The sequence below is a fragment of the Pangasianodon hypophthalmus genome, chromosome 19, assembly GCF_027358585.1.
Source record: "Pangasianodon hypophthalmus isolate fPanHyp1 chromosome 19, fPanHyp1.pri, whole genome shotgun sequence".
In the NCBI taxonomy this organism is placed as follows: Eukaryota; Metazoa; Chordata; class Actinopteri; order Siluriformes; family Pangasiidae; genus Pangasianodon; species Pangasianodon hypophthalmus.
This window is the reverse complement of record NC_069728.1, coordinates 18,585,398-18,594,925: the sequence shown is the minus strand read 5'-3', so window position 1 is coordinate 18,594,925 and position 9,528 is coordinate 18,585,398.

Genomic DNA, 9,528 nt, shown 5'->3' with positions numbered 1-9,528 from the left:
ACTCAAGCAATTGTAGAATTTACACTGCAACATTTCCTCTAACGAAATTCCTCGTCTTTTGTTAGAAACTTCATCGTCATCTCCGTCTGTGGATTTGAACCCTGTTGAAGCACTGTGCTGAATCGGTGCTGTTATTCACTAGAGACGAGGCTTGAGCAGATAGTAATTACGCTGTGGGTGCCAATACTTTTGAAATCTGTGTTTTCCAGGAAATAATGCAGTCTTTATGTGTTAAAAGGTAACATAAGGTAAGATATACAGCATCTCTATATGACTGAATGCAAAATATAATTTTCATATGGCATTTAATTCATATACATATATATATATATATATATATATATATATATATATATATATATATATATATATATGTAAAGGATGCCAATACTTTTGGAGGTGAACTCTGATTGTATTTTGCATCTCATCAGTTGTTGTCTACTATATGCAGTATGACATGTGCATTAAATAAAGCTGTTTACAGAAAAAATATTTCTGCTGATGGCACTGAGACGTCGTTCTACACGCTGCATCATTAAATTTGCATGAGTTTCAGCTCAAACCGAAACAGCTCTATTGTTGTTTGAGCAGCCGTTAAATAATGAAGCAGACTTGTTCCAGCAGCGTGCGCTCCGTCGGTTAAAGAGTGGAAGAAGGGTGGGGGTGAAAAAAACTGTCACTTATGGCCTCAGTGGGGTTTTTAACACCCTTCAACACACACCGTGGGGTTTCCCTCCAAAACACCCCACAGCTAATCTAATCCACATCACACACTGCTCAGTCCAGAACCTCTAACTGTTCAATATCTTTTAATTAATGCTAATGAATTCTCAGGATTATGACAAACACACAAAAAAAAACACAATTATAGAGCGTAAGTGGAATTAACACAGGACCTCAGCTCAAAAGTAAGGAATAAAACACTCCATGTCATGCTGTTATAGGAAAATAATCAACACTACTTCATTTTCCTTTTAACAGCATGTCCTGAAGTGTTTTATTCCTCTTACACCACAGCGATTTGCCATCAATTACAATTTTCATTGATTTAAGAATGACACATCATTTTTTTTTATCCATTTATAGTTACGTTTAATGTTGTGGAAGCTGTTCTCCCTTACGCTACAGCAGCTATAAACACTCATTCCCTCACTTGTCTCTCTTTTTACTTAATAAAGTTCAGTAAATTTTGTAAAAAAGTTTTTTTAATACACTGTTTACCACCCTGAAGTTGATTACTTTCCTATAACAGCATGTCCTGAAGTGTTTTATTCCTGTTATAACACAGCAATTTGCCAACGATTACATTTTTTTAATGAAAGTACAACACGTCATACTTTTTTATCCATTTATAGTTACATTTAATGTTCATGAAACTAGTTCCTGTTCTCCCTTATGCTACAGCAGCTATAAACACTCAGTCCCTCACCAGCCTCTCTTTTTTCTCTCCTTTGAAGTTAATAAAGTTAATAAACTTCATTAAATTTTGTATATTTTGCTAGTGTGTATTTAAATTTTTTTTATACACTGTTTACCACCCTGAAGTTGATTAGTTTCCTATAACAGCATGTCCTGAAGTGTTTTATTCCTCTTATAACACAGCAATTTGCCAACGATTACATTTTTTAAAATAAAAGTACAACACGTCATACTTTTTTATCCATTTATAGTTACATTTATTGTTCAAGAAACTAGTTCCTGTTCTCACTTACGTTACAGCAGCTATAAACAGTCGTTCTCTCATCAGCCTCTCTTTTCTCTCTCTCCTGATGTTACCAAGACAAAAAAATGCAGCTTGTCATGTCACCGGGAAACCATGAAGCGTAAACTCCTCTGTCCCGAAGATGTTAGAAAACGTAAAGTTACAGCTATAGTGCTGACACTGGAGACTCCTTTTATACGAGTTAAATAAGAGTGTCCTTCAGAAAACTTTACATATCAATGATTACACAGTTTTTTAATGTGTTTATGTGGAAGATTGTCTGTGAATGAGCTGCTACTATAGAAATATTATTATTACCTTGAGGCAAATAAGTACTGAATATATTCCCTACATTTAATATTTTCTCACTTGCAATAATTTGTTTTCTGTTGTGTTTAATCTGAATTGTGTTTCCTTCCAGTAATTTCCTGGTTAAATTGGAAACATTTGCCACCTTAAAAATAAGGTTAAGTGTACACAAACATGACTTTTGAACATCCACAAACACATCACACTTGTCTGCTTCCAATCTGTTTACACATACACATGCAGAATGGTGTGTGTGTGTGTGTGTGTGTGGTTTCACCCATCCTTCAGCTGCCCGTGTGTAAACATGAGAGAGTTTATCGAGATGCTAAATAAGCTCATGGTAACGGTTATGGTGCAACGATTACTCCGGGAAAGTCCAGGACCAGTAACATGAGGATGTTTGTGTGTGTGTGTGTGTGTGTGTGTGTGTGAGAGAGAGAATTCAGAAAGGGCTGGAAAGGTGTCACAATCCCACACCCCACTCCCTGCAGTTCCTGGGCTCTTCACACCTCCAGTGGAGATGATTATCCTCTTAGAGGACTCCTCACAGCAGGTCGAAACACCGCCCTGTGAAATTTCTCCCCTCTGGTCGTTTTCTCAGCATCTACATCTAACAGAGATCTTCATAAGCACCATCCCAAACCAACACAAATGGAGCCACACGAAGCCACATGGGAACCAGGATTTGAAAACGGTCCCTGACCTCTGAACTTTCAGACTATTCCTGTCTGGATATGTTTCAAGAGCTAGCACAAGGAACAACTGCACGAGCTCTTAATCACTGTCGATAGATAAACGCCACATAAGGTTAGTCTGGAAGTGAAAATAATATGGCACGGATTCAAGTGTGTGTGTGTGTGTGTGTGTGTGTTTGTGGCGTTTGTGGCGTTTCTCTTTCTTTTTTTCAGTGCAGACAAACCAGAACAACCACTCTGTCTTCATGAGAAAGTGTTGAGCAAAAAAAAAAAAAAAAGTGTGTACAAGGCCAGGCCTGAAGCCGCTGGATTGGTTTCACACAGATTTGTAGGTGAAATAAGCCCTATTCGGATGGGATTAGTATTATGAGAGCTGTAGTAAAGTAATTATTACCATAGTATATCTGGGATTTTAGTCTGAATCCATCATGGACCTGGAAAGTTCACATCTTATTTTACATTCTATAAAATGAGCAGTAGAAATAACTGCAGCTAATATATCTCCAGTCTGAATTGACATGTTGGAAAAGATTGCGTTATATCCTGTAGGTATAGGTGTGTTTTTTTTTTCCATCAGTATCATTGTCTCACTCTGAAACCAAAAACAAAACCTACTTTAAAATACAGATGAAAAATGTGTCAGAGAAAAGCAATGCTTCCAGAAGTTTACGGTAAGTTAGGGACTTCCTAGCACAGCTACAGCATACATTCATGTTATGATCATGTGATCTGTGAATGAGCAAGCGTGGCCACACCCACAACAACAAGGTCAAGACAATCAGTGTGCAGTTAAAGTAGGTGAGTGTAGTACGCATGGAATTTTGGAAATTATTCTGATTAACCCCAAACAAAGACCAGCTGCTTCTGTAGGATCTTCTTGGTTTCATCTGACTTCTGAAGCCATGATCTACAAAGAGCTTACAAAGCAAGCACAGTATCTCACTTGTTGAAAGATATCAACCAGGAGAGGGGTATAAAAGAATTTCCAAAACATTAGAAGTACCCTGGAACACCATGAAGGCCATCATCAGCAAGTGGAGAAATTTGGGCACCACAGTGACATCAACAAGAACAGGACGTCCCTCCAAAATGAATAAAAGGACAAGACAAAAACTTACTAGGGAGGCTGCCAAGAGACCTACAGCAACATTAAAGGAGTTGCAGGAATATCTGACAAGTACTGATTATTCTCTGCATGTGACAACAATCTCTCGTATTCTTCACATGTCTGTGCTATGGGGTAGGGTGACTAGACGGAAGACCTTTCTCACAAAAAAACATCCAAGCTCAACTAAATCACCCCAAACCATGTGGCAAAATGTGTTATGGTCTGATAAGACCAATTCCAAATGTTATAATAATTCCATAATTCCAAAAGGTATGTTTGGTGCAAAAAAAAGCACATCACCAAAAGAACACCATACCCATGGTGAAGCATGGTGGTGGCAGCATCACGCTTTAGGGCTGCTTTTCTTCAGCCAGAACTGTGGGTTTTATTAAGGTGGAGGGAATCATGAATAGCTACAATTACCTGCCGATTTTAGTGCAAAACTTTCAGGTGACTGCTAGTGTGCTAAATATGAAAAGGAATTTCACCTTTCAGCACCACAATCACCCAAAGCACACGTCCAAATCAACAAAGGAACGGCTTAACCAAAAGAAGATCAATGTTTTTGAATGGCCGAGCCAGAGCGCAGACCTGAATCCAACTGAAAATCTGTGGGGTGACCTGAAGCGAGCTGAGCACAGGAGATGCCTTTACAATTTGATGGATCTAGAATGTTTTTGCAAGAAATATTGAGGCAATATTGCCAAGTCAAGATGCGTCACGCTGAGAGCCTCTTAGCCGAAAACACTGAGTGGTGTAATAAAATCAAAAGGTGCTTCAACAATGTACTAGTTTAGGGGTGTGCACACTTATGCAACTAGGTTACTGTAAGTTTTTTAGTTTTCTTTTTTCCCTAGAAAGTTTCTGATTGTTTTTCACTTTATTTGTATCCTCTGCAATTGCACATTAAAGATGAGAAAACTTCTTACATGATTTATCTTAGTGTTATTCTTTTACTTCACAAAAACCTGCCATTCTAACAGGGGTGTGTAAACTTTTTATATCTATTGTACATGCAATGACATTTGTTTACAATCCCGAATGTCATCCTGCAGTACAGGTTCAGTTACTAAATCATATCATTTAATGTACAAGATTGCAAAAGCACAAATATTTTTGTATTAATATATATATATATATATATATATATATATATATATATAATTTTCCGTCACAAACTCAGTGTCCTGTACCAAAAGACTTTCTATAAATTCTCTTACAAATACTCAAATTCTAATATCTTATGTTTAAAGCTATTCAGTATTAATGAGTATAAAGCCTTAAAGTCTGCGATATCAACAAAAAAATGAAGAAAATCACAACACATTCTTCACGTAAACCACTCATAGGCTGATGACTAAGTGCTCAGACTCGACGACAGCTGTTCTACACAAACCACGTGAAATCGATATCATGGAAGCGTCATTCGCCTCTTGACCTCTGACTTCACACGCGTGTACTGTCAAGTAGTGCATACTTACAGACTGAACACAAATACTTCATACCACAGCGCTGCTGAATTCCGGATTCTGATTGGTCAGGAGGTGTTGATTAATTTTCTATAACGGCAGCTCTGACAGTAGTGCAGCTACAAATCAAAGGTTATATTTAATATGTTATCGTTTCTATAGTAACAGCTCATTCACAGGGACATGTACTGCAGACGCTCCACATAAACAGATTAAAAAAACTTGTGTAATTGTTGATACAGTGAAGTTTTCTGTAAGGAGAAATGTGATCATTTAACATTTATGGAAGGAGTCTCCAGTGTCAGCGCTTTGTAATAACAACAACAATAATAAATAAAAATGCTGCCTGCTTTATTCACCAGCATAAATTTTTGCTCATAACTGATTTGAGTAACTTTTATCATAACTGTTTATCATAACTGACCCATAACTGATAAACACTGGTTAAGTTGAAATAAATAAATAAATAAATAAATAAGGAACCCAATGCCATAAGAGAAAAATTAGCTATATGAATCTTACGCAAGTATAAAAGCCTAATTAATGCCACATGCCATAGGCCTAATTAAATAATTCTAATGTAATTAAAACCTGTACCATAATAGTTCCTTATTTGACTCCAGACCCCTTTTGTTTTTTTATGCTGGTTATCATAACTGTTATTTTCTTTTTAAATAAACTCCACAGATTGTGTAGTTTTATTAGTGTAACAAGCCAGACCTCTAGCTTCTGGTACGTGGACAGAAACGTGGACAGAAACAGCAAACTTTCACAAGAACAGGCAATTTGATTGACATGGCAGACGACCAATCACAGGCGTATTTCAATAGGCGATCAGCAAATACGCAAGATTCTCTTTAAATTACTTCAAACAAAACAATTTTTTGTTTGGAGGAATTTTGTGAACATTTTTGTTCAGTTCAGTGACTATATTATGTTCGAAAAAGCTTATTACACTGCAGCGTTCAAAAGTTTGTTGAAACCAGCAGAAATCAGCGCACACACGTGCAGACAGCCAGTCAGACTGCAATCTTCAAGATTCTGAAGCTCGTGGCCAGAAAAGTGTACAAAAGGTAACAGACACCCCATCAACAGGAAACAAAGCCTTTTGAGATAAGACTTAGGCCGAGTGCACGCTACGCGACTTTCAAAATCTCAGAAATGCTGACCGGCACACACTCAAAGAATTTAATCATCTTGAGATCAGTTGATTGTTGGAAAGTGGGAGTGTACACACTAAGCGCTCACAGACAAGGCTCACACACACTACACCATCTTTTACCTGATCCCCTAATCCTGCTTTCTCACTAAAATGAAGCTTAGAGCTGTCTATCATTTTGTGACTTTGTGGCTTTGCTGTTATTTTGTACTGAAACAAGAAATAAAAGGGAAATGAGGGAAAATGTGGAGGAAACATCATACTGGCTGGGGAGACGCAGGCAGTGAGGATCGTCTGTTCTGCAAAGAGAACTGGAGGTACAGTGAAAAGAAACGCAGCTACTTTTATACCACGTGCATAGAAAATGAAAAATGTTTGAAAATATCAGCACCTCAGCAATCGCTCGCTCACAGATTGAGGAAATCGCGTCACTGAACCGTTCGCACAACACAAGCACTTGCTGCGGGAAACTTGCATTTCCACATAAACACCTCGTTACGAGGTACACACGTTCCCTGATCAAAATTTGATGTGAAGAACTCCCAATAAAGTGCTAATTAGTGCGCAAATCACCTGAATGTCATTATAATATCGGTATATATAATGATTACATGGTATCAGAGGCTGGAAAAAAGGGTGTGTCTTTGTATCTTCACTGATTCATAACATGTTTCTGAAATAGGTGCAGTTATGAAAATGTTCTCATTACAAACCTGTTATATCAATATGAGCTCAGTAGAATTTCCACAGATGGTTGTAGCTAGCTATTAGTTTCACAAGCCAGATCTTTAGGTTCACTGGGTTTAGTCAGTAAATTTGAAAAACCACCTACTTTCACAGGAAGAGGCAATTTGACTGAAACGGCTAACGACCAACCGCTAACGTTTATCCGTAGCCTGTCATCATATACACGAGATTCTACAATTAATACAATTTAATGACGTGAATCTGTGAACGTTTTTCAGTTTGCTGACTGTACCGTGCTCTAAAATGCGCAATGTGTTTGAAAGTTTTAAAGTACAGACAGTCAGACTGCAACCTTCATGATTCTGAAGCTCGTGGCCAGAAAAGTGTACAAAAGTTATCAATGAGATAATAAATGAGAAAAAGAAAACATCTGAGGCTGAGACTTCGGTGCACGAGTGATGCACGAGTGATCATGGTGTAACAGCAGGCATGTGGGACAGTCCTCAAGACTTCATTACGTTCTGGTTGTTTTATCGCGGTGCATTAATGACGTCTCGCCATTCAGTGATAACTAAACTCTACAGAGATGAATAAATGGATAACGCTTAGAACGTGATGGAGAAATGAAATGGTTGTGATGTGATGGTCAAATTTTTTTCATTTTCCATTTGGATGTAAATGAAGCTCATAATCATTTTGAAAAAAAAAATTGCATATCATCACACTGACACCTTTAAATGATGCATCATGATGAAATTAGGTAACTGATCACATAAATTTTTTGGAAAGCTGCTGCTTATAACAGACACGATGAGTTCAGCTAATACACATAACAAAATACACTTTTTTTATTTTAATCTGCCACCATCCTCATCTTTGGAAGACTATAATGACTATTTCTGCAATATAACAATAATGTTACCGTTTTTGCATTATTAAGGTCATTCCTAAACAAGAAGAAGGAGAAGAAGGCAAAACAGAAAAATAAAGAAATGTGAAAGAAGTTATTTAAAAAAAAATTAAGTATGCTTGTGTCCATCAACAAATCAAACGCAAACTCAAACTAGGTATAGTTCTGAAATCATCGTAATTAGAAACTGGTGTGATTTTAATTAGATAAACAGTGTGTAAAATCCTCTAAACTCAAAGCACTTTGCTTAACAAAGAGCTCGCACAGTGAATCACAGGAACAGAGCGGCGATGAGGATAAGCACAATCCCTCAGGCAACACGCAACAACAGTGTGAGTGCAGGAAAGACCACCGAGATTCCCGCCAGCTTCCATACAGCTACTGTGACGAGTCTGTAACTGATTATCTAAAGCCAAGACAATGAGCTGAAGTCACACCGAGCCCTCGCTGTTACGCAATCCGAGATCAGTGAGCAGATACACCTACAGTCTGCACTCAGCTAATATAAATTCATTTCAATCTGTACACAATGAGCATTTCGTCGAGGCATTGATTGACCTGGAAGTTACACAGTTCTGACAATTCTGTGATCTTATGCTAAAGTTTTGACCATAAATTAAGGTTTATTTATTAATAATTTTAAATATTTTAACAAAAAAATTCAATACATGTATGTATGTGTGTGTAATATATATATATATATATATATATATATATATATATATATATATATATATATATATATATGTGTATGTGTGTGTGTGTGTGTGTGTGTGTGTGTGTGTGTATTAGATGCACACACATACACATTGTGTGTGTGTGTGTGTACGTGAGTGGAAGGAGTGGTCTGGTGATGTGTGATATGGCCACGATGGTCACGTCTCGCTGTGATTTGTTGCTCATGTAGCCAAGAAAGTTGACATTTTTTAATTTTTCATTAATATGGAGTTAAATCATTTTTTCCAGTGAGCAATACTGATATTATTCCTTCATTTCCAGTTTAGTAATATATATTAATAATACATATTTTTATCAGAATAGACTGTTTAACTCATAGTTAACACAAAATCAGAGCAGCTCATGGTTTCCCCCTAGTGGTCACTTCAGGTTACTGCTGTCCATTTATTTAGAAACCAGGAAAAGGTAATGACTGGAAAAAAAAAAACATTTTATTTAAATATGAATTACAGTTAGAAAATACATGATATTATTGTGGAAAAATACCTTTAAATACAATTTTATAATGTATAAGCTGTAACATTTTTTCAAACTATCACCAGAAAAAAAAAACAAACAAAAAACTCCAGTATTAAAATCACAGTGGAGCTGAATAAATACGTTTAATTTTTTTACGATTTCGAACCAGATTTTAAAAATCACTACTAATAAATTAATCACATATTAATAAATACTAATTCATCATCATGCATCTTACACACCAGATTTTTAATAGTTAAAGTTAAAGGAAAAATGTTGGCACCCCTTTGCT